We start from the raw sequence: 27888 nt of genomic DNA on the forward strand, positions 1-27888 counted from the left end.
TAAATTAAAAAAATATTATTTTATTTGGTGGAACCATTCTAAATGGCGCCACTAGTGTAATCTATCACTATTTTTCTTTTATTTTTTAATATATTTTTTTAAAAATAAAAAATAATATTTTATTTGGTGGAGCCATTTTCTTTGGTGTGATCAAATAGCTATATATAAGCCCAATGGCAGAAAAATCTTAGTTGAAGAGTTTTTTTAGTTATATCATATTAAAGGATGAACGGGAGAGAGATGAAGAGTGTTTTTTTATGCTTTTATGTTTAATGGTTATTTTTGATTGTCAGTTATATATTCAGTAACAAGTTCAAATTGGTTATGCAAGTCATTTCGTTGGTTGAGGTAGGACGATAACAAGTTCAAATTGATTATGCAGCCAACAGGTGGATTATCTGAGATTCTTTAGGTCAACGAAATATTTGAAGGTTTTATGGAATCCCAAATCGAACCACACAGGTGAGATCATCAATATCAACAACATGCAAGCTACAAGATAATAACAGCAAGAAACTTACTCGTGTTGCAATTAAACATTGTATTTTTCAATTTGTAAGACACAATGTTGTTGGTCTTGAACAAAATCGTTTAATTTTTTTTTAATATTGAGAAAGTTGCTCGTGTTGTAAAATTACATATCATAAGTTAAGTGAAATTATTTTGGAATGTTGTAAATGTAAAATTATATTTTGTAAAATAAATTTTTATTTATGTAAATTGATAATTATTTGAAATGTTACCAATGTAAAATAATTTTCATGTAAATCATTTATGTAATGTGAATTAATCATTTGATAAGGGCATTTTAATAGAAATTAAGAAATATAGGACCAAAAATAAAGTTTGTGAAAAATGAGAAAGAAAAACGAAAGTGGAAAAGGAATCCAAGTGAAAAGGTGATAAATTACACCAAATAAAATATCACTTTTAATTTTAAATTTAAAAAATTAAAAAGAAAAAGAAAAACAATGATAGATTACACTGGTGGTGCCATTTAAAATGACTCCACCAAATAAAATAATATTTTTTAAATTTAAAAAAAACTAAAAGAAATTAAAAAAACTAAAAAAATAATAACATGACATAAAGTGGTGGCTCCATTCACCATTATTTATTTTTTGGCCCCTCAATTATTGAGAAATACTAGTATTTCCTTGTTATTTATATAGGTGACACCATTCTCTATGGTTTCACAAAAAAAATAAGTTTTTAATCAAAATTACTAATGTGGCATGTTAGTGGCGCCAATCTTTTTGGCTCCACCAACTTTTACTATTCATTTCAAGTCATTTACGTACATAATCAAGAAAGTAAATCTTTTTTATAATTTATTAAAATTTTAGGATGATGCTAGTTTGAAAGCTCTATATTTATAAACTACCTTCTGCCTTTAATTAAAGTGTTCCACAGTTGGACTCAGCTTGAATCTGAGTGATGCACATCACCCTGTAGAGTACAATGATGCCAAAATTCCATTAAACAACACTTTAATATGATTAAAAGTCAAAGACAAAACAATATATAATCTCATAATAAAGTAATCTTCTAGCAGAGTTTAGAATTTAAAGTCAATTATGATTGAACAAATTTCCCATCACCTTGAAATTAAACACGATTATCGGGGCCCCGATTATTCAAAGTGAGTCAAGTGAGCTAACAATAGGAAAAACTATGGGAATCATTTTGGGTGTCTCTAGTGTCTGGTGGGACTCACTTAGGGTTACCAAGGTAGAGACTTGAATCCTTTTGAATCTTAAGGCAAGAATTATCTGAGGCATCAACATGGCAGGGGAATTGCCTATTTATATAGGCTCTCAACAAGGCCTGAAAGATGTTGATAATGTTGGAAGTTTGGCAAGAATGGGTGGATTTTGATAAGTATTCAGGTTATGTGATTGTTGATCCAGAGGCTGGCTGAGCTTTGTTTTATTATTTTATGGAGTCATCTCACAATTCTTCAACTAACCCACAGTATGGCTTAATTGAGGTATATTGAATGCTTATATTCCATTTTATTTTTTTTTTCTCTTCAATAATGAATTTCACTATGTTTCATCAACACTGACAATTACAAAGCTTGGTTGCTAGGTAGTAAACTAGATTGTCGGATTTGATACCATTAGTCATAATCAACACCAAACTCATAATTAATCTTAATTGATACATGCACGAATGGGGTGAAATTTATTAAATTCCATTAGCCGAAGCTACCAGTTTTCAAGTTTAGGAAATCAATAGACTTGCGACGTCTTTTTGGATAGGATCTAGACATTTCTAGGTTGAGATGTATGCATGGTGTTTGAATATCTATCTCTTAGCTTCGAAACGCACTTTGAATCACTTGATTTCTAGTTTGGAAGATCAAGTTATGACTATTTTACTGAAGATTATGTGAGCAGAATTTCTGGATGAGATTATGATAGAAATTACGAGTTTTGGGCTTTTAATTTGAGTTTGAATAATATTGGGTTCGAGCTTTGGGTTTAATTTTTATTATATATGAGCCCAATATTGTATTTATCATCTCTTATTATTTTATTATTCTGAACTTTTAATAATTATTAAGTAGTTTAAGTTATTTAAGAGTTTTATGCCAATAAGAAAGTTTAGTTTAAAACTACTTCTTATTTAGATTAATTAGAGTTTTAGTATAAGAGTTTTATTTAGATTTATTTACCTAGCCTAAATATAGGCCTTTGTATTGTACATAAATAAGACAATTGATTATTATTTAACTTCTTTTTTGAGTTAATAAATTCTCTTTAAGTTTTTCTTTCAAGAATTTCTCTCGAGTTTTCTTTTAGAAGAGTTTTAACAATCTTTTCAGATTGTAGGGATCATCTTCAAACTTTTCTTACTAAATTTTCTTTCTTGGAGGGGAAATTAGAGTCGCTTGAAGGGATTTGTGGATGCTTCGTGTTTTCAAGGCTTCTTAGGACTTCTACATACCACATTCTATCTTTCCATCTATCTTCTTTATTTTTCTTCTTTATTAATTCTAATATTAGATTTCATTATACTATTTTATTCATCTTAGTTATTTATTTTTACTTTTTTTTCTTTATTTTTATCTGACTTGGATTTCGTTTGCATTTCAGGTTGTGGTAGAATCCAAGTTTCTTTTTGAACATCTAGAACCTTAAGTCAAATTCGTGACTTTGGCAAACTTTACGATTTGCTTCCACATTCATCCACTCTTATCCGTATCATTTGGTATCAAAGCAGATCATGTGTTTATCTAATTTGGTATCTGCTCTAATTCCAAATAATAAAAATGAGTGTGGATGAATGCGGAAGTAGATCGTAAAGTTTGTTCAAGTCACGAATTTGACTTAGGGCTCTAGATGTTTAGAAAGAAACTTGAATTTTGACACCATCTGAAACACGATCGAATCCAAGTTAGATAAAATAATTAAAATAAATAACTAAGATAAATAAAATAAAATAATAAAATTAAAGATTGGACAATAAAGAAGGTAGATAAAAAAGATAGAATGTAGTGTCTAGAAGTCCTAAGAAGCCTTGGAAACACAAAAAAATCCACAACTCCCTTCAAGCAGCTCTAATTTTCCCTCCAATAAAGACAACTTGGTAAGAAGAAGTTTGAAAATAATCCCCACAATTTGAAAAGATTATTAAAACTCTTCTAAAAGAAAACTCAAGAGAAACCCTTGAAAGAAAAACTCAAAAAGAATTTATTAACTCAAAAGAGAAGTTGAATAATAATCAATAGTCTGATTTGTGTACAATGCAAGGCTAGCTAAATAAATCTAAATAAAACTCTTAAATATAAATTAATCTAAATAAGTAGTTTTAAACTAAACTTTCTTATTAACATAAGACTCCTAAATAACTTAAACTACTTAATAATTACTAAAAGTTTGGAATAATAAAATAATAATATAATAAGTGTAACAGCTCGATTTTCAGTGGTGATGGAACAGTGGTTTCGGGCCACAAATTTTCATCATATCAACTCATAAATATTATTTTTAGAATATTTATAGAGTCATTAAAGTCATATTAAGATTTGATTAAGAAATATTAATGTTTAGTTAGTTAATTAAAGAAAAAGGACTAAATTGTAAAAGGTGCAAAACTTGCTAATTAAAGCAATTAGGTGATGAAATGTTTAATTAATAGTTGAGGAAGGACTTAAGTGATAATTAAGCCCTAAATAATATAGTGGGAAACAAATTGATGGAAAATGACAAAATAATGAAATTATAATAGGAAACTTGTAAATTAGTTGATATTAAAACAAAATAAATTGAAAATTTAAAGTTTTCCTATTCATTTTCTTCTTCAATGGTTGAAATCCATAATTAGGGTGAGGAGAAGTTTCGGCTAGCATAGGAAGTTTGCATGTGAGTACGTTTTAATCCCGTTTCTTGTAATTTTTATGTTTTTGAGATCGTTGCATCTAGGTCCAACTAGCCTGTACCATCGTTTTTTATTTTGTTAAAAAATTTGGAAGTTTCCATTGATGAATATTGAATGTTCTTGATGAATACCATGTATTTGGAGCTTTGATTATGCTATTTGATGAATTTGTAAAGTGATTTTTGTTAGATTTTGATTTCAAGATTAAATTGCGAAAATGTCAAAATTTTAGGGTTTAATAGTGAATTTAGATGGACTATTTAAGGGCCTATTATATTTGGATAAAATATTGACTTGAGAAAATTAGTAAATTTGATGAATTTCGAGTTAGAGACTAAATTGCAAAAATAGTAAAAGTTCAGGGTAATTATGTACTTTTGAAAAAATAAAAGGGTATTAATTGTAAAATGGTTTGGAAATGAAATATATACTAATAAATGAAGAATTTTACATTTTAGATCAAAATCCCGTAGATACTCGTGGAAAAGGAAAAATAGCAGAATAGTCCCTAAACTTCTACAACGACTACAATTCAATCTAGGTAAGTTCGTACGGTTCAAAAATTTAATATCTATATGAATTGTTAAATTATATATATCATGACATAATATGTAAATGTATTTGTTGAAATTCAATGATTATTTGAGTAGTGTAATTGAAATTGATGTTCGATTCGGCTTGAACGCGGGATAGAGTACGGTCAAGATTTGGTGCGTTAAGGGGGATTGGAGTATAGATGGTTATGGAGTGGCATACATTCATGTTTCCCGAGTAACCTGAGGTTCAGTATTTGTTGTGAACTCTTGTGTTATACTCTTTGTTTGGTGTGTTGGTTGGACTAGCTCTTATAAGCACTGGTGTTATGGTTGGATTAACTCTTAAGATCACTGGTGTGATGGTTGGATTAGTTCTTCTGAGCATTGGTGTGCTGGAGGGATTGGCTCGTGTGAGTTTCTGGTGTGTTTTGTGTGGATGACGATGTACTTATATTCGTAAGCCGTTCTTTGAGTTGAAAATCTCGGTAAGGTAATTTGTGTAATGATTTTAATGGGTTTACTATACAATTGAGAATTGAATTGATAGTGATTCATCGGATGAGATTGTGGATGGCAGGGAACTTTCGTGGTTGAACTGTTAATGTTTGATTTGTTGTATTTACTTCGGTAAGATTTATCATCCTAATATGTCGAACTTACTAAGCTTTATTGAGCTTATTCATGTTAAACTTTGTTCTTGTAGATACTCAGAAGGTTGGATGATTGGATCGGTATCAAGTCACATTATCCAGCTAAATTTGGTAGTTTTTGGAACGTTTATTTCAAATTATATGGCATGTAGTACATTTGAATGATGTTACTAATGTTTTGGATATGTAAATAGTTAATTATTAACTTAGTTGTATAAATTGTTTTGGTTGATCTCCTTTTTGGTACTTTTGGTGCTTTATTAATATGTGTTAGCAAGGCTAAATGATATTTGTTGGAATAGTTAAAAGAGTACGTGATGAATGGGTTATTATGTAGTAAGATATGGTATGTTTGAGATGGTATTGATAGACAATAGCTTGATTGAATTGATAGGTTGAATTGATGATATGTTTGGACATTAAATTGTATATAATTGTGGTACCAATGAAGGTACATTGGTTAGGCACTTATTAGTTGGTTTGATGTGTTTTTGGCTCGATTAATGTCATTTTAAATTAGTATTTTGGTTGGTATTTGAGTTTTTTAAGGTACAAGCAAACTTGAAATGGTAAACTTGTGTTTTAAGATTCATTTTAAGGTTACATGGCCCGAGACATGGGCGTGTGTTTCAGCCGTGTGTGACACATGGTCACACACAACCAAGCAACATGACTGTGTGTCCCTTGTAGGTTCAAAGCATTCAATTCAGACAGTTACACGACCTAACACACAGCCTGGTACACGGGCGCATGAGGTCATTTTAAGGGGTACACGGCCTGGCACACAGGCGTGTGGCTTGGCCATGTGACCCAAGTCAGTGAGTTACACATGTAACACCCTTAACCTGTATCCATAGTCAGACTAGGGTTAAGAGGCATTACCGGACATATCATAATATTTCGTAATCATTTCACAATTAAAAATCATACATTATCATATCAAAGTCAAATATCAACATAAGGTCCCTTTCTTAGGTCAACAAAACCTTAAACATGCATTAGAAAAAGGTCGAGACTAAATCGAATACATACAAATTTTTTTCTGAAATTTAACAATTTTTCTAAGTTACAAAGGTCACATGCCTGTGTGAACAGGCCGTGTGCCCGTGTGTCTAGGCCGTGGCAAAATATAACTTGTCCACATGGCCACAATACACGCCTGTGTGCTAGGCTATGTGAAAATTAGGGAGACTACTGACTTGGGTTACACAGCCAGTCACACGCCCGTGTGTCTAGCCTGTGCTCGAAACTGACTTAGCCACACGGCTTGGCACACGCACGTGTGTACGACCATGTGGTCTACCCAGGCTCATTTCAAAATGGCCTTCAAGCAACACGGCAGAGACACACGCCTGTGTCCCTACCCGTGTGGGCAAAAATAGACCATTTATAAGGCCAATATGCCACCCATTTTGGGTCCTCCCTACAAGCATCAATTGCACCATAATTTCAACCAATTTCCTTCCTAAAACATACATCATTCATGTCATATTATTATCAACCTAATTCAAGCTTATAATCCATATCAAATCATGCCAAATCATAAGCCAAAGTCATACCAAAACATATGTTTCATAACCTCAATTTACTTCATTCAATCTCATGCCATAATCTTACCAATTCCTCAAATAAGCACATACCAAAATCTTACCAAATTGACCAATTCTTTTTGGCCACCCATGAACACATCATATTGGAAATATTGCATCACATAGTTTATACTCAAAATTCATTCATAAACACAACCAAAACCAAGCCTTATTACATGGCTAAATATTCATAACTTAAAAACATATCTCAACTTAACTAGACTATACATGCCATACTTAAATATTTACACTTTCAAAAGGTACCAAAGTAGAGTTCGATAGTGTGGTGATGATCCTTGACGATCCCCGAGCCTTTAGTACCTTCGATATCTAAAACACAATGCAAACACACATAGAGTAAGCTTTCAAAAGCTTAGTAAGCCATATACAAATCAACTTATCATTTTAAGCATGTAAGCATCATAAAATACATATACTCCATAACCAAATACTATCACAAAACACATAGTTCATATACATCTCACATATTTCCAATTCATTGCACATATAGCATAATTTCTCATACTTATATCACATATCATCTCTTGCACATATACTTACTTCTCATTAAGAAATGTTGAACACATCTCTACATACCTGAATCGGTTATTCATTCATGCAATCATGTATTTCCCAGAATGCCTGTTGAACTGTACAGAATTAAATAGGATACGCGGAAAGCTCGTATAATGCCAACGTCCTAGACGTGGTCTTACATGTAATCAGATATCGATGCCACTGTCCCAGATAGGGTCTTACTCGAAATCAAATACGATGCCGATGTCCCAAACATGGTCTTACACATAAATCTAAAATCGATGCCAACGTCCCAGATGTAGTCTTACACGAAATCACTTATCGAAAATCTTATGTCATGACATATGTATCCTAAATATTCCTATGGTTCGTAAGAGGCTTTCGGACTTCGTTATGTTATCAAAACTTTCTCAATTTCACATATTCAACTTCTATAACCATTCATCACAATTCAATATCATATAAACATTAATAAATCAATTCAAACACATTTATTTGTATATAGACTTCACTCGTACGGAAATGAAGGACTATTCAACGACTTTCGACTGTCCTCGATCTAATTTCGTTTTCTTTGGATCTTGATCTAAACACAGTCAAATTTGACTTATTCAATCTCATATTTATTCAAATCAATCCATAAGCACATATTTAGGGCATTTTATAAATTAGCCATCACATTTTCACATTTTAACATTTTAGTCCCTATTTCATAACATCACCTAATATGCATAATTTCATTTCACACATGCCTAGCCGAATTCTCCTTTCGTTCATATAAGCCCAATTATTTCATTTATTTCACATTTTAACCCCTCAATTTCACATTTTCAAAATTTAGTCCAAAATTCTCAAATTCATCAAAAATCCCAAAACTAAACATAGTAATCTAACACATATCTTTCATTTTCTATCATCAAACTTCATAAAACTCACTTTATCAACAGTGGGACATCTTAAAATCATAATCAAATTCAAAAATTGAGGCATGGGCTTGATAAAACACAAAGTAACGATCACAAAAATGTAGAAATTATCAAAAATGGATAAAAAAACATATACCTAATTAGCCAAAATAAGTGCCGAATGTTTGAAGGCTTGGAACCCTATTTTTCTTTCTTCAATTTTGGCTAAATGATGAACATATTGGCCCATTTAATGTTTTGTTTTAATTATATTAACATAATATGCTAATTACCATATTAACCTTATTTATAACCATTTAAAACATTTAATGGATGGTCATTAATGTCCATTAACCTTAGTTATGGTCTAATAACATCATCAGGACGTCTCCTTTAACAAGACATAGCACTTAAGTACTTTCAACAAATAGCTAGCCACTTTTACATTTTATGCGGTGAGGTCCTTTTTCTAAATTAAGCACACAAACGAACAAAATTTCACACGAAAGTTTTACAGATATCAATTCACATATTATAAGCATATAAAATAATATTAAAAATATTTTTCTAACTCAAATTTGTGGTCCCAAAACTAGTATTCCAACTAGGGTCTAAACCGAGATGTTACAACTCTCCGCCCTTAGGGATTTTCATCCTCGAAAATCTTACCATTGAATAGTGTAAGATATTGCCGTCTCATAACATCTTCGGGCTCTCATGTAGCTTCTTCAACATCGTGCCAATTCCACATTACTTTTACTAACGAAATTTTCTTATTTCTCAATTCTTTAATCTCGTGAGCTAAGATACAGATCGGTTCTTCTTCATATGTCATATCGGACTGAATTTCTATTTCGGATGGAGTAATTGCATGTGAAGGATTAGATCTTTATCGTCAAAGCATCGATACATGAAATACATTGTTGATATTTTCTAGCTCAGGTGGCAATAGAAATCTTTATGCAACTGGTCCGATCCGCTCAATAATCTCAAACGGTCCAATGAACCTCAGACTCAATTTTCCTATTTTGTTGAATCGGAGTGTTTTCTTACACGGAGATACTTTTAGAAACACTTTGTCGCCGATCTTAAATTCAATTTCTTTTCGTTTCAAATCTACATTTGATTTCTGACGATCAGAAGCTACTTTCGGACTTTCTCGGATTTTTTTTACTTTTTGTTCAGTCTTTTTAATCAAGTCGATCCTGTATATCTTATTTTCACTAAGATCTAACCAATACAATGGTGTACGATATTTTCTACCATATAAGGCTTCGTACGGTGCCATTTTAATGCTCGATTGAAAACTATTATTATAAGTAAATTCAATCAATGAAAAATACTGTTCCCAAGTACCATCAAACTCAAGAATGCAACATCTCAACATATCCTCGAGAATCTGAATAATTTGCTCGGATTGACCATTCGTCTGCGGGTGAAAAGCAGTACTGAAGTGTAATTTTGTACCCAAAGTCTCTTGTAATTTATTCCAAAACCACGAAGTGAATCTCATATCTCTATCTGACAAAATAAACAAAGGCACCCCGTGCAATCTCACAATATCGAAAATGTATAACTCAGCTAATTTATCTAGTGAGTAATCAGATCGTACCGGAATAAAATGAGCTAATTTCGTCAATCTGTCAACCATAACCCAAATCACATATTTCTTTTTCAAAGATAGGGGCAAACCTGAAACAAATCCATCGTTATTCTATCCCATTTCCACTTTGGAATCATAATCGGTTGTAACAAGCTAGATGGTACTTGATGTTCAGTTTTAACTTGCTGACAGATCAAACATTGTGAAATAAAGTCAGAGATATATCTTTTCATTCCAGACCACCAGTAATGATGTTTCAGATCATTATACATTTTCGTACTGCCCGGATGTATAGATAAATGACTGTTGTGAGCTTCGTTCAAAATCATCTAAATCAACTTTAAATTTCTCGGAACACAAATCCAACCTCAGAATTTCAAACAATCGTCATTATCAATTCGATATTCAGAATCAGCATCAGAATCTAAATCACATTGAGCTTGTTTTGCTATTATTTCATTATCAACTTTTTGAGCATCAATAATCTGTTGTAAAAACAACGGTCTCGCTTTCAATTCAGCTAAAATCGAACCATCATCAGACAGAACTAAATGAGTATTCATCGCACGCAATGCAAATAATGATTTCCAACTCAAAGTATCAGCAACAACATTTAATTTTCCCGGATGATAATCGATAACAAGCTCATAACCTTTTAGCAGTTCTAGCCATCTTCTCTGTCGCAGTTTTAGATCTTTCTGACTCATCAGATATTTCAAACTTTTATGATCAAAATAAACATGACATTTCTCACCGAATAGATAGTGACGCCAAATTTTCAAAGAAAACACAATTGCGGTTAATTCAAGGTCGTACGTCGGATAATTCTTTTCATGTGGCTTTAATTGTCTCGAAGCATAGGCTATATCTTTGCTTTCTTGCATCAGAACACAACCTAAACCATTCATCGAAGCATCACTGTAAATGACAAATTGTTTATCGGATTTTGGTTGTACCAATACTGAAGCTTTACTCAATAAGGCTTTCAAATGATCGAAACTTTTCTAACATTTATCTGACCACTCAAACTTAACATCTTTCTGAAGCAATTTTGTCAATGAAGTTGTAATCATAGAAAAGCAAATCGTCTATAATAATCGGCAAGTCCTAAAAATTTGCAGACTTCAGAAACATTTCTCAGAGGCCTCCAATCCAAAATAGTTGAAATCTATTCGGATCAACTTGGATACTTGATGCTGACACAATATGTCCTAGAAAACCAACTTCGCGTAACCAGAATTCACATTTACTGGACTTCGAAAATAACTGCTTATTATGCAAAGTCTGTAAAACTATTCTCAAATGCTCAACATGTTCGGTTTCATCACGTGAATAAATCAGAATGTCATCAATGAATACGACAACAAATCGATCTAAATACGGTCTGAAAATTCTGTTAATCAAATCGATAAAAATAGTAGGTGCATTCGTTAATCCGAAAGGCATAACTAAAAACTCATAGTGTTCGTACCTCGTTCGGAAAGTAGTTTTCAGAATGTCTGAATCTTTTACTCTCAACTGATAGTATCCCGATCTCAGATCTATCTTTGAAAACATAGTATCTCCTTTCAACTGATCAAACAAATCGTCAATTCTGGGTAGAGGATATTTATTTTTAACGGTCACTTTGTTCTATTAACGATAATCAATACACATTCTCATCGTTCCGTCTTTCTTTTTCACAAGCAGAACAGAAGCACCCCAAGGACAAAAGCTCAGTCTTGCGAATCCTCTATCAGTTAACTCTTGCAACTCAGACTTTAATTCTTTTAACTCGGTCGAAACCATTCTATATAGAGCTATTGAAATCGGAGTAGTTCCTGGTACTAATTCTATGCCAAACTCAACTTCTCTAATCGAAGGTAATCCCGGAAGTTCTTCAGAAAACACATCTGGGAATTCACAGACAACAGGTACTCATTCAATTTTCTTTTGTCACTTTGGAATCAATCACATAAGAAAAGTAAGTTTCACAACCCTTTCTCACATATTTCTGAGCGAACATCAAAGAAATTACTTCCGGTAAACCATTCAGATCATTAGATTCAATTCGAATAATCTCATCATTCTGACATCGTAAATCAAAAGTCTTCCGTTTGTTGTTTACAATAGCATTATGCAAAGTTAACCAATCCATACTCAAAATTATATCAAATTCGTCGAATGGTAATAACATCAAATCAGTCAGAAAACATGAATTTCGAATCATCAACGGACAATTCTTACACACTTTGTCAACCAAACACACACCGGCCTAAGGGGTTCGATGCTCTAATTACAAATTCAGTAGACTCTACAGGAAAAGTCTTACTGCTCACTAAGTTCATGCATATATAAGAATATGTTGATCTTGGATCTATTAATGCAATCACAGAAGTATTATAAAGAGTGAAAGTACCAATAATAACATCTGGAGACGAAGCTTCCTCGCATGCACGAATAGCATAGGCTCTGGCAGGTGCGCGAGCCTCGAATCTAACAGTTGTATCTTTAGTTCCCCTTTGGTTGCCACTCAAATTACCCGTATTTCTGGGCGGTCTATCTCGAGTAGTATTGCCACTCGGCCTCAGATTTTGCACAATCTCTTGCTGTACAGACTCAGGACATTCATGGATAAAGTGATCTAAGAATCCACATCTAAAGCAAGCTCGATCATTCAATATACAATTTCTCGAATGTCTTTTAGCATAATGTCTACATTCGGGTCGATCAGATCGGACATTTCCAACATTTGCAATAGAAGTAGTTGGAGCTCTGAAACTCAAATGTGATCTAGTACGGTCTCTACTTGAATGTCCCACATTAGCCTTTGAACGACTAAAATCATCTTAGAACTTCTTTGATGCTGAATGAAATGACTTGCTCGATGATCTTTTTCGCACCTCTCTAGCTTCTGAGTTAGCTTTTCTTTTCTCTTTCTTGAGTTTTTCAGCTTTACATGGTCTTTCAACAAGCTCAACAAACTCTTTTATCTCTAGAATTCCGACTAACAAACGAATGTCTTCATTTAAGCCGTCTTCAAACCTTTTACACATTATTTCTTTGGTCGAGACACATTCTCGTGCATACTGGATCAATCTCACAAATTCTTGTTTGTATTCTGTAACAGACATATGGCTTTATTTTAGCTTAAGAAACTCTTTGCGTTTATGATCGATGAATCTCTAACTGATGTATTTCTTTTAGAATTCAGCTTGACAGAAATCTCAGGTGACTCGTTCTCTCGGAACCACTGATATTAACATCTTCCACCAGTGATACGCTGTATCTCTCAAAAGTGAAACGGAACATTTAAGACATTCATCAAGAGTACATGACAATTCATCGAACAATCGTATCGTATTCTCTAGCCAGAATTTCGCTCTCTCAGCATCATCATTAGTAGTAGCACGGAACTCTTCAGCTCCATATTTTCTAATGTTATCAACAGGTGGGTTATTCAATTGAATCGAATTAGCATGTGGTGTGACAGGAACTTGTGAAGGATTTGGAGGGGGTGAAGGTTGTGGAACAGTCAGATTAGTTCTCATATACTGAGTGAACCAATCATTCATTATTTGGTAAAAGGCTTGCTCAGCCTCTCCCTCGTGGCTACTAGTAGCAGGTCTAGAATCAGATGGTGCTGCCCCTTGAGCAGGAGTAGGCGCATTACTATCAACATTGTCATCTATGGCTTGTTCGGGATCCATTTACCATATAAAAACACATTTTAATTATCAGGAATCATCACGCTATCACAGTTTACAATTATGGCATGTATAGCTAGACTCAAATATGCTACGTTGGTCCTAAAATCAACAAAACCGTAGATCTGATACCAACCAAATGTAACACCCCTAACCCGTATCTGTCTCCGAACTAGGGTTAAGAGGCCTTACCAGACATTTTGAAATATTTCACAATCATTTCACAATTAAAAATCATACATTATCATATCAAAGTCAAATATTAACATAAGGTCCCTTTCTTAGGTCAACAAGACCTTAAACATGCATTAGAAAGAGGTCGAGAGTAAATCGAATACATACAATTTTTTTTGAAATTTAACAAGTTTTCTAAGTTACAAAGGTCACACTCCAGTGTGAACAGGCCGTGTGCCTTACACGAAATTAGACACGCCTGTTTGTCTAGGCCGTGGCGAAATAGAGCATACATACTAACTTGTCTACACGGCCACAAGACACACCTGTATGCCAAGCCGTGTAAAAATTAGGGAGACTACTGACTTGGGTTACATGGCCAATCATACGCCCGTGTGTCTAGCCCGTGCTCGAAACTGACTAAACCACATAGCTTGGCACACGCCCATGTGTGCGACTGTGTAGTCTACCCAGGCTCATTTTGAAATGACCCTTGAGCAACACGGCAGAGACACACGCCCGTGTCCCTACCCGTGTGGGTAAAAATAGGCCATTTATAAAACCAATATGCCACCCATTTTGGGTCCTCCGTACAAGCATCAATTGCACCACAATTTCAACCATTTTCCTTCCTAAAACATACATCATTCATGTCATATTATTATCAACCTAATTCATGCTTATAATCCATATCAAATCATGCCAAATCATAAGCCAAAGTCATACAAAAACATATGTTTCATAACCTCAATTTACTTCATTCAATCTCATGCCATAATCTTACCAATTCCTCAAATAAGCACATATCAAAATCTTACCAAATTGACCAATTCTTTTTGGCCACCCATGAACACATCATATTGGAAATATTGCATCACATAGTTTATACTCAAAATTCATTCATAAACACAACCAAAACCAAGCCTTATCACATGCTAAATATTCATAACTTAAAAACATATCTCAACTTAACTAGACTATACATGCCATACTTAAATATTTACACTTTCAAAAGTACCAAAGTAGAGTTCGATAGTGTGGTGATGATCCTTGACGATCCCTGAGCCTCTAGTTGTAACACCCCGAACCCGAGACCATCGCCGGTGTCGGACACGAGGGGTTAACAAACCAAGTTCACTTGTTTTGCCCACCAATTTGACATTTCCAGTCAGGCTGGAAAACTGCGTCACCGTCGCCTTAAAAATCATATCTCGAGTTTCAAAACTCGGAAACTGGTTTCGTAAATTTTCCCTGAATTTAGACTCATGTATCCATCCATGGATTTATTTCTAGAATTTTTGGTTGGGCCAATTGGTACAGTTTATTAGTTAAAGTCACCCATGTTACAGGGATCAACTGCTCTGACTTTCGCGCGTTACAACTTGAATATCTCACTGTACAGAACTTTAATACTGGTGCCGTTTATTTCTAATGAAACTAGACTCAAAATGGAATCTGTACATATAAGGCATGACTCCTAATTCTTTCTGGATAATTTATAGAAAATTTTTAAAGTTGCGACAGGGGACCCAGAAACCGTTCTGGCCCTGTCTCACAATAGTTTTAATATCTCTTAACATGTAACTCTTATGACCATTTCGTTTCTTCCATATGAAAATAGACTCATCAAGGTTCATTTACATAGCTTATTCACTATTTAATACCATTCCTACAAATTTTGGTGATTTTTCACATTCACATCACTGCAGCTGGCAGCATCTGTTTTTAAGGTAGGTCTTACCTATTTGGTAGTCTCCATGAACCAACTAGTCTTGCCATACATAGGTTCATATATGATCATTTTAACCATGCCAATGGCTGATCATGTGACCAACATTCCCATTTCAATCCATGGTCACATCATGACACCAAATATATACATATACAAACCGCAAATAGTCTAAGTCGATACTTCACTTTTACGAGCCATTTTCGCATGGCCGTACACAAATACATCACAACATATTTAACCAACAAGGGTAGTCCTATACATGCCATTTCAAAGTTCAACCAAAATTTATACCAAAATAGAGACGTTGATAGTGTGGATGACTTGACTTTATTGATCCCGAATCCGATTGCTATCGAAATAAATCTATAAAACAGAGAGCCAAAGTAAGGGTAAGCATTTTATGCTTAGTAAGTCTCAAGGAATATAATCAACTCTAATTACAGCAATACATTCACATAGCCAAATGCATCATTTCATTAATACACATTCTTACTTCACACTTCATCATTATATACTTTCACAAAGTATCAATCAATTCAATAACTGAAATTTATTAGTCGATTGAGCGAATGTTGCTCAAACATGTCGACTTTCCAATGCACATATAAACGTACCTTATTCTTTGGGCTTCTCGAGTGTACTAATTGAATTTATTACAGCAACCAACACTCACCTCCAGCCCAAGATTCTTGAATATAACCGGATATAAGCATGTGCACAAATGCCTTCGGTCTTAGCCAGATAGAATGACTCGCACGAATGCCTTGGTCTTAGCCCGGATATAGCCGCTAGCACAATTGCCTTGGTCTTAACCGGATATAATTTCAACATAATTGTCTTGGGGCTTAGCCGGATATCATTCAATTTCTCATGCACACATACATCAATAGTCATTGGACATACATATTTCATTTTCGTTACTAAGGCTCAAACACAATTATAATCACTAGCATAATCGCCTTGGGACTTAGCCCGGGCATTATTCAATACTCATACACACATAAATCAATAATCAATACATCCATATTTCATTCCACATAATTCAAGTAAGGTCACTTCTTGAGGACTTACCTCGGATGTTGTCGAACGGCTTTTACGGCTATTCGATCACTTTTTCCTTCCCCTTGTCCAATTGTGGCCCTCTTAGCTCTTGAGCTAATTCAAACAAATTCAATCTATTAAAACCTCATTGTGCTAGCTTATGGCTGAATATGACAATCATGCTCCTTTTCAACTTCAATCATGATTAAACAAAAAGAAAACTCAAAATCTTACTCAAGAGTAGACAATCCATCATTGCATGCATCATCATCAAGCTTTACACTTAGCATGCAATGGCTTTATCACCATAACAACTTTGGCCAAATACCATTTCCGTGGCATAACAAAGATTTGAGCCATGGCTAACATGCACATCAAGTTAGCAACCAAAACATGCATGAAACTCCTAACACAACCTCATACATACCTTAATCTTGATGCAAACTTAGCCAAATCTCCTTCTAGATCTCTTCCAACCCAAGCATGAAGCAAAAGTCCTCCCCTTTTCCTTAGTATTTTCGGCCAAGAAGTGAAAATGGATGAACACAACAAAATTTTTTCTTCCTTCTTTCTCAACTCACGGCAAGGGGCATCCAAGCTCATCTTTCTCTTTTTTCATTTTTTATGCTTATTTTTATTATAATACTTCCTACATGACTCACTAGCCAAACATGTTGGAAACATGTTTTCCTTGCCCATCATGCCCACCTTGGCGGCCATTATAGTCAAATTTGGGGAATTTGACATGCAAGGACAACATTTTCCTAGTGTGCATCAATAGGCCACTTCAACATTTGCCTATCTCATTTCTAAGTTTTCTCACACAAGTCCTTTCTAGTGAAATTCACCTTTATAACACTAAATCAATCATCATAAAATGTCATACATGAGCACACACATATTATAGGTATCAAAATAAATTTTAATTATTTTTATGCTTGGTTTTGTGGTCCCGAAATCACATTCCGACTAGGGTCAATTTTGGGCTGTCACAACTCTCCCCCACTTAAGAAATTTTCGTCCCCGAAAATCTTACCGGTAAATAGGTTTGGATATCGCTCTTTCATAGAGTTCTCGGTCTCCCAAGTAGCTTCTTCTATCCTGTGCTTGAGCCATAACACTTTCACTAGCGGAACCCGCTTGTTTCGCAGCTCTTTCACTTCTCGTGATAGGATACGAATCGGTTCTTCCTCATAACTCATATTAGCTTGAATTTCAATTTCTGATGGACTAATCACGTGCGATGGATCGGATTTATAGCGTCGAAGCATCGAAACATGAAAGACATCGTGAACCTTTTTGAGTTCAGGGGGCAAAATCAAACGATATGCCACTGGACCGACTCGCTCGGATATCTCATATGGCCCAATGAACCTCGGGCTCACTTGCCCTTACGGTACGAATCGAGTATCTTTTTCCAAGGCGATACCTTGAGAAACACTTTATCACCCACGATACTCGATATCCTTACGCTTCAGATCCGCGTCGACTTCGGCGATCGGAGGCTATCTTCGACTTTCACGGATTACTTTCACTTTCTGTTCAGCATCCCTAATCAAATCCACCCCGAAAATCTTGCTTTCACCAAGCTCAGTCCAAAACAATGGTGTACGGCATTTACGACCGTACAAAGCCTCATAGGGTGCCATCTTAATACTTGATTGAAAGTCGTTGTTGTGCGAATTCAATCAACGGCAAATACCATTCCCATGAACCACTAAACTCGAGGACGCAACATCTTAACATATCCTCAAGTATCTGAATTATCCGCCGGATTGACCATCGGTTTGGGGGTGAAAGGCGGTCTTTGAAATGCAAGTTGGTACCCAAAGCTTCTTGCAACTTTTTCCAAAATCGCGAGGTAAATCTCGGATCTCTATCCGACACGATGGAAATAGGCACCCCGTGTAATTTCACAATCTGAGAAATGTACAATTCGGCTAATTTGTCCATTGAAAAATCCGTACGTACGGGGACAAAGTGGGCTGACTTAGTCAATCGATCTACCACGACCCAAACCGCATCCTTCTTACTTGCTGACAATGGCAGTCCGGATACAAAGTCCATTGTGACTCGATCCCATTTCCACTCGGGTATCGTGATTGGCTGAAGTAATCCTGAAGGCACCTGATGTTCCACTTTCACTTGTTGACATATTAAACATCTCGAAACAAAGTCGGAGATGTCTCGCTTCATACCATGCCACCAAAACCGACGTTTCAAATCATTGTACATCTTCGTACTCCCCGGGTGGATTACCATTCGGCTACAATGGGCTTCATTCAGAATTATCGAAATGAGTTCCGAATTCTTTGGAACACACAGACGACTTTTGAACCTCAAACAATCATCATCATCGATTTGAAATTCCGAGTCCTTGTTCGGCACACACTCGGCCGCTTTTGCGACCAACTCGTCGTCGACTTTCCGAGCTTCTCGAATTTGATGTATCAACGGTGGTTTGGCTTTCAATTCAGCTACTAATACACTATCGGATCAAATGACAAGTGCACGTTCATCGCTCGTAAGCGAATAATAATTTACGACTCAAGGCATCCGCAACCACATTCGCCTTTCCGGTGATAGTCAATGATCACTCATAATCCTTTAATGACTCGAGCCAACGTCTTTGTCGCAGATTTAAGTCTCTTTGGGTCATCAAATATTTGAGACTTTTGTGATCCGAGTACACATGGCACCTTTCACCAAATAAGTAATGTCGCCATATCTTTAAGGCGAACACAATGGCGCCAATTCGAGATCATGGGTCGATAATTTTTCTTGTGTGGCTTTAATTGCCTCGATGCATAGGCCACAACTCGACCTTCTTGCATCAATACGCAACCTAACCCAAGGAGGAGGCGTCACTATAGATGACAAACTCTTTGCCGATTCGGGTTGCACTAAAATTGGGGCTTCATCAAATAAGTTTTCGATTGATCGAAACTTTTTGGCATTTCTCATCCATTCGAACTTAACATCCTTTTGGAAGTAACCGTCATCGGCGTGGCTATCGTTGAGAAGCCTTTACAAATCGTCGGTAATAACCTAAGCAAGCCCCAAAAAGCTCCGAACCTCGAGAATATTTCTGAGGCTTCCAATTAAGTATGGCTGAAATTTTATTCGGTCGACTCGAATACCCGATCACAGATACCACATGACCCAAGAAGCTAACCTCTCTTAACCGAACTCACACTTGTGAACTTAGCATATAATTGCTTATCCGTAAGATTTGCAAAGACTAACCGCAGTGTTCAAAGATGTTCGGTCTCATTTCTTGAATAGACCAAGATGTCATCAATGAACACGACTACGAATCGATCCAAATATGGTCTGAAGATCCGATTCATTAAATCCATAAATACCGCAGGGGCATTAGTGAGCCCAAACGGCATCATTAGGAACTCATAGTGACCATATCTCGTTCTGAAGGCAGTCTTGGGTACGTCCGAATCTCGGATTCGCAATTGATAATAGCCCGATCTCAAATCTATTTTCGAGAACACCGAGGCTCCCTTCAGTTGATCAAACAAGTCATCAATACGTGGCAACGGATATTTGTTCTTTATCGTCGCTTTATTAAGCTGACGATAGTCGATGCACAGCCGCATGGTTCCATCCTTCTTCTTCACGAACAACACCGGCGCACCCAAGGCGAAAAACTCGGGCGAGCAAAACCTCTATCCACCAATTCTTGCAACCGAGCTTTCAACTCCTTTAATTCGTTGGTGCCATACGATACGGAGCTATCGAATTGGAGTGGTACCAGTACCAATTCGATGCCAAATTCTATTTCCGAACAGTGGTAAACCCGCAATTCTTCTGGAAAACATCCGGTATTCACAAACCACGGCACAGATTCGGGTTTCTTTTCGATTCCTTGTCATCGAAAGCACGTCGCAAGGTACGCCGCACCCTTTTCTTACATATTTCGGGCCACCATCGCGATATTATCACGGCAACCCCTTTAAGTCCGTAGACTCAACCCGAATTATTTCATTATTCGCGCACCTCAAATCGATAGTCTTGCTCTTGCAATTTACAACCGCATCGTGCATGGTCAACCAATCCAAACCAAGAATAACGTCGAACTCATCGAGCGGCAAAAGCATCAAGTCCGCCGGAAAACAAGAACCTTGGAACACTAGGGGACTTTTCTTGCACACTTTGTTGACAAGCACGTAATGACCCAAGGGTTTGACACCGAATTACAAACTCGAGAGACTCAATAGGCGAGTCTTCTTTGGATGCTAAGGTTTCACATATATATGAATGAGTAGAACCGGGGTCAATCAAAGCAATCACATTTGTATTGAAAAGAGTGAAAGTACCGTAATGACATCTGGAGAGGCGAGCATCCTCACGCGCGTATGGCATAAGTCCTTGCGAGAGCACGAGCCTCGGATCGATGGTAGCATCTCTAGATCCTCTCGACCGCCACCGACATTGCCCATATTTCTAGGTGGCCTACCTCGGCGATGGTAGCACCCGGTTTCCACTCGACTTACATTCTGCTCATGCATCCTCGGGCAATCCTTCATAAAGTGGCCGGCCGACCCACACTTATAGCAGAGCGATCACGAAACCAACAGCTCCCGAATGCCATTTGCCACAATGTGGACACTCGCCTCTCTCGGCGATCATTTCCACCACTGGCGATCGAAGTGACTCGTGTGGTCACAGGGGGTCGATCGCGTCCTCGTCTAGAAAAGCCCGAAACGCCTCTAGACCAGCTCGCATCATCTCGAAATCTCTTCGATGCTTGTTGAAGAGACTTTCCCGAGGACCTCTTTCGGAATTCTCCAGTTCCCACATCAGCTTTTTGTTTCTCCTTTCTAAGCTCTTCGGCTTTACAAGCTCGCTCAACAAGTACTACGAACTCTCGTATCTCGAGAATGCCAACGAACATCCTTATATCATCATTCAGCCCATCCTCGAAGCGTTTACACATAATGGCTTCGGACGAAATGCATTCTCGCGCCTACCGACTAAGCCTCACAAATTTCGTTCGTAGTCGGTAACTGACATAGAACCTTGCTTAAGGTCAAGGAATTCCCTTCGCTTTTGGTCGATGAATCTCTGACTGATATACTTTTTTCGGAACTCGGTTTGAAAGAATTCCCAAGTCACTTGCTCTCTAGGTACCACAGAAGTCAGAGTACTCCACCAATAGTAGGTGGACTCACGTAGCAAGGAGATGGTACACTTTAAGCACTCATCGGGTGTACAGGATAGCTCATCGAGCACCCGGATAGTGTTATCCAACCAAAATTCAGCTCGCTCGGCATCATCATCATCCGTAGCCTTAAATTCAGTGGCCCCATGTTTTCGAATCCTGTTGATCTGGGGCTTACTTGACCTTATTTGGTCGATCACCGGAGGTATTGTAGGTGCGGGGTTGCATTTGTCGGGAATGGAGGTTGTGGAACAGTAGTGTTAGTTCGAATGTATTGATTAAACCATTCGTTCATCACACTATAAAAGGCTTGCCTAGCCTCATCATTCGGATTGTTGGCCATAGGTTGAGAGTCCATGGCGCTGTCCCTTGCGCGGAGCAGCGCCACACTCTCCACATCATCAGCTATCGCTTCGGTTGGGATCGGGATCCATTGCTATAAACAAACACAAAGTCAAATTGTCGAAATCACCACACTATCGATTCATCATTTAATGGCATGTATAGCTAGACCCCAAACACATCACGGTAGTCCTAGAATCGACTAAACCGTGGCTCTGATACCAATAAAATTGTAACACCCCGAACCCGAGACCATCGCCGGTGTCGGACACGAGGGGTTAACAAACCAAGTTCACTTGTTTTGCCCACCAATTTGACATTTCCAGTCAGGCTGGAAAACTGCGTCACCGTCGCCTTAAAAATCATATCTCGAGTTTCAAAACTCGGAAACTGGTTTCGTAAATTTTCCCTGAATTTAGACTCATGTATCCATCCGTGGATTTATTTCTAGAATTTTTGGTTGGGCCAATTGGTACATTTTATTAGTTAAAGTCACCCATGTTACAGGGATCGACTGCTCTGACCTTCGTGCGTTACAACTTGAATATCTCACTGTACAGAACTTTAATACTGGTGCCGTTTGTTTTTAATGAAACTAGACTCAAAATGGAATCTGTACATATAAGGCATGACTCCTAATTCTCTCTGGATAATTTATAGCAAATTTTTAAAGTTGCGACAGGGGACCCAGAAACCGTTCTGGCCCTGTCTCACAATAGTTTTAATATCTCTTAACATGTAACTCCTATGACCATTTCGTTTCTTCCATATGAAAATAGACTCATCAAGGTTCATTTAAATAGCTTATTCACTATTTAATACCATTCCTACAAATTTTGGTGATTTTTCACATTCACGTCACTGCAGCTGGCAGCATCTGTTTTTAAGGTAGGTCTTACCTATTTGGTAGTCTCCATGAACCAACTAGTCTTGCCATACATAGGTTCATATATGATCATTTTAACCATGCCAATGGCTGATCATGTGACCAACATTCCCATTTCAATCCATGGTCACATCATGACACCAAATATATACATATACAAACCGCAAATAGTCTAAGTCGATACTTCACTTTTACGAGCCATTTTCGTATGGCCGTACACAAATACATCACAACATATTTAACCAACAAGGGTAGTCCTATACATGCCATTTCAAAGTTCAACCAAAATTTATACCAAAATAGAGACGTTGATAGTGTGGATGACTTGACTTTATTGATCCCGAATCCGATTGCTATCGAGCGAAATCTATAAAACAAAGAGCCAAAGTAACGGGTAAGCATTTTTATGCTTAGTAAGTCTCAAGGAATATAATCAACTCTAATTACAGCAATACATTCACATAGCCAAATGCGTCATTTCATTAATACACATTCTTACTTCACACTTCATCATTATATACTTTCACAAAGTATCAATCAATTCAATAACTGAAATTCATTAGTCGATTGAGCGAATGTTGCTCAAACATGTCGACTTTCAATGCACATATAAACGCATTTTATTCTTTGGGCTTCTCGAGTGTACTAATTGAATTTATTACAGCAACCAACACTCACCTCCAGCCCAAGATTCTTGAATATAACCGGATATAAGCATGTGCACAAATGCCTTGGTCTTAGCCCGGATAGAATGACTTCATACGAATGCCTTGGTCTTAGCCGGATATAGCCGCTAGCACAATTGCCTTGGTCTTAACCGGATATAATTTCAACATAATTGTCTTGAGGCTTAGCCGAATATCATTCAATTTCTCATGCACACATACATCAATAATCATTGGACATACATATTTCATTTTCGTTACTAAGGCTCAAATACAATTATAATCACTAGCATAATCGCCTTCGGGACTTAGCCCGGGCATTATTCGAATACTCATACACACATAAATCAATAATCAATACATCCATATTTCATTCCACATAATTCAAGTAAGGTCACTTCTTGAGGACTTACCTCGGATGTTGTCGAACGGCTTTTACGGCTATTCGATCACTTTTTCCTTCCCCTTGTCCAATTGTGGCCCTCTTAGCTCTTGAGCTAATTCAAACAAATTCAATCTATTAAAACCTCATTGTGCTAGCTTATGGCCGAATATGACAATCATGCTCCTTTTCAACTTCAATCATGATTAAACAAAAAGAAAACTCAAAATCTTACTCAAGAGTAGACAATCCATCATTGCATGCATCATCATCAAGCTTTACACTTAGCATGCAATGGCTTTATCACCATAACAACTTTGGCCAAATACCATTTCCATGGCATAACAAAGATTTGAGCCATGGCTAACATGCACATCAAGTTAGCAACCAAAACATGCATGAAACTCCTAACACAACCTCATACATACCTTAATCTTGATGCAAACTTAGCCAAATCTCCTTCTAGATCTCTTCCAACCCAAGCATGAAGCAAAAGTCCTCCCCCTTTTTCCTTAGTATTTTCGGCCAAGAAGTGAAAATGGATGAACACAACAAAAAAATTTTTCTTCCTTCTTTCTCAACTCACGGCAAGGGGGCATCCAAGCTCATCTTTCTCTTTTTTTTCATTTTTATGCTTATTTTTATTATAATACTTCCTACATGACTCACTAGCCAAACATGTTGGAAACATGTTTTCCCTTGCCCATCATGCCCACCTTGGCCGGCCATTATAGTCAAATTTGGGGAATTGGACATGCAAGGACAACATTTTCCTAGTGTGCATCAATAGGCCACTTCAACATTTGCCTATCTCATTTCTAAGTTTTCTCACACAAGTCCTTTCTAGTGAAATTCACCTTTATAACACTAAATCAATCATCATAAAATGTCATACATGAGCACACACATATTATAGGTATCAAAATAAATTTTTAATTATTTTTATGCTTCGGTTTTGTGGTCCCGAAACCACATTCCGACTAGGGTCAATTTTGGGCTGTCACACTAGTAGCTTCGATATCTAAAACACAATGCAAACACACACAGAGTAAGCTTTCAAAAGCTTAGTAAGCCATATACAAATAAACTTATCATTTTAAGCATATAAGCATCATAAAATACATATACTCCATAACCAAATACTATCACAAAACACATAGTTCATATACATCTCACATATTTCCAATTCATTGCACATATAGCATAATTTCTCATACTTATATCACGTATCATCTCTTGCACATATACTTACTTCTCATTAAGAAATGTTGAACACATCTCTACATACCTGAATTGGTTATTCATTCGTCCAATCATGTATTTCCCAGAATACCCGTTGAACTATACGAAATTAAAAAGGATACGCGGAAAGCTCGTACAATGCCAATGTCCCAGACGTGATCTTACATGTAATCAAATATCAATGCCACTGTCCCAGACAGGGTCTTACACGAAATCAAATACGATGCTGATGTCCCAGACATGGTCTTACACGTAAATCTCAAATCGATGCCAATGTCCCAAACGTGGTCTTACACGAAATCACATTTCGAAAATCCTATGTCATGACATATGTATCCTAACTATTCTTATGGTTCGTACGGGCCTTTCGGACTTCGTTACATTATCGAAACTTTATCAATTTCACATATTCAACTTCTAAAACCATTCATCACAATTCAATATCATATAAACATGAATAAATCAATTCAAACACATTTATTTGTATATAGACTTGCCTTGTATGGAAATGAACGAAAATGAAGGACTATTCAACAACTTTCGACTTTCCTTGATCTAATTCTGTTTTCTTTGGTTCTTGATCTACACAGATTTAAATTTGACTTATTCAATCTCACATTTATTAAAATCAATCCATAAGCACATATTTAAAGCATTTTACAAATTATCCCTCATATTTTCATATTTTAACATTTTAGTCCCTATTTCATAAAATTACCAAATATGTATAATTTCCTTTCACACATGCCTAGACAAATTTTCCTTTAGTTCATATAAGCCCACATATTTCATTTAGTTCACATTTTAACCCCTCAATTTCTCATTTTCACAATTTTGTCCAAAATACTCGAGTTCATCAAAAAATCCCAACACAAAGCATAGTAATCTAACACATATCTTTCATTTTCTATCATCAAACTTCATAAAACTCACATTATCAACAATTACACATCTTAAAATCATAATCAAATTCAGAAATTGAGGCATGGGCTTGATAAAACACAAAGTAACGATCACAAAACGTAGAAATGACCAAAAAACGGATCAAAAACACATACCTAATTCGCCAAAATAAGTGCCGAATGTTTGAAGGCTTGGAAACCGATTTTTCTTTTTTCAATTTTGGCTAAATGATGAACATATTGGCCAATTTAATGTTTTGTTTTAATTATATTAACATAATATGCTAATTGCCATATTAACCTTATTTATAACCATTTAAAAACACTTAATGAATGGTTATTAATGTTTGTCGAAACCATTTTTTTAAAGGGGTTTGAAAAACAGGGTTCGACTTTTTGAAAAATGAAAATGGGAGTCTCCACCAACCTTTTTAAGTGTGATTGGATCACCTTTATAAAACATTTTGGTCTACGAAATTCAAGAAAATAGGTTCGGGAGTCGGTTACGCACAAGGAAGGATTAGCACCCTCGTAACGCCCAAAATTGGTATCGAATTGATTATTTACTGTCCTAATGTCGAAAATTTGAAAAGATTTTAAAACTTGAACAATTTAAAGTTGAAACTTGAGATTCCTTTGTTCTGAAAGTATACAAACATTACATCCAGCATGTTAGGACACGATGTTTTAAATCCTCATAACTAAAATTATCTCATGATTTTGAAAATTTATTAAAAGGATATTTGGTTATTTAGTCAAACGAAAAATTGCAACCCAGCATGTTAGGGCACTATTTACCGAATTTCTAAACACCAAACATTGCCTTATTTAAGAAAAAACTTTTTCAATTAAATGAAATATATTTTTTTAAAACAATGAATAATATAGAATTGAATAAAAAAAAGTTTGATATAATACTAAAATTATTAAATAAAATATAAAAGAGAATTAAAAATCAAGGAAATAGGGATTAAATCAAAATAAAAAAAGGTTGAAAACGAAGATGATCAAAGAATAAATAAGAACAAATCGTAGAAAATAAGAACGCAAGAGGGAGAGAAATTTGAGTGAATGCTTTTAAGAATTCTTATTGCTTCCCAAAACTCAAGTGAAGTCAAGTTGTTTTACAATGAGGGGAGAGGCCTCTATTTATAGTTGAGCCTCCCCAAATCCAACGGTACAGATCAATTACATCAACGATTAAGATTAAAAGGTATCTACAAATTAAATCTCTAAGATTACAAAATCATATCTTCTAAGATTGCATATCATATCTAAGATTATATCATATTTAAGATTGCATATCATATTTAAGATTGCAATCATATCTAAGATTGTATCATATCTAAGATTGCATATCATATCTAAGATTGTATATCATTGAAGATTATATTTCCATATGAGTCAAACTTGTAGATGGACCTTAAATCTTTTCAAGTAATGGGCCATTCCGA

General features: G+C 35.9%; 1 pseudogene; it reads left to right on the forward strand.

Moving 5' to 3' along the window:
- Positions 1-1834: 1834 nt before the first annotated feature.
- The window catches only part of LOC108477853 (serine carboxypeptidase 1-like), a 73756-nt pseudogene continuing 47702 nt past the window's right edge, over positions 1835-27888 (forward strand).

This window comes from Gossypium arboreum, chromosome 3, assembly GCF_025698485.1.
Source record: "Gossypium arboreum isolate Shixiya-1 chromosome 3, ASM2569848v2, whole genome shotgun sequence".
Classification (NCBI taxonomy): domain Eukaryota; kingdom Viridiplantae; phylum Streptophyta; class Magnoliopsida; order Malvales; family Malvaceae; genus Gossypium; species Gossypium arboreum.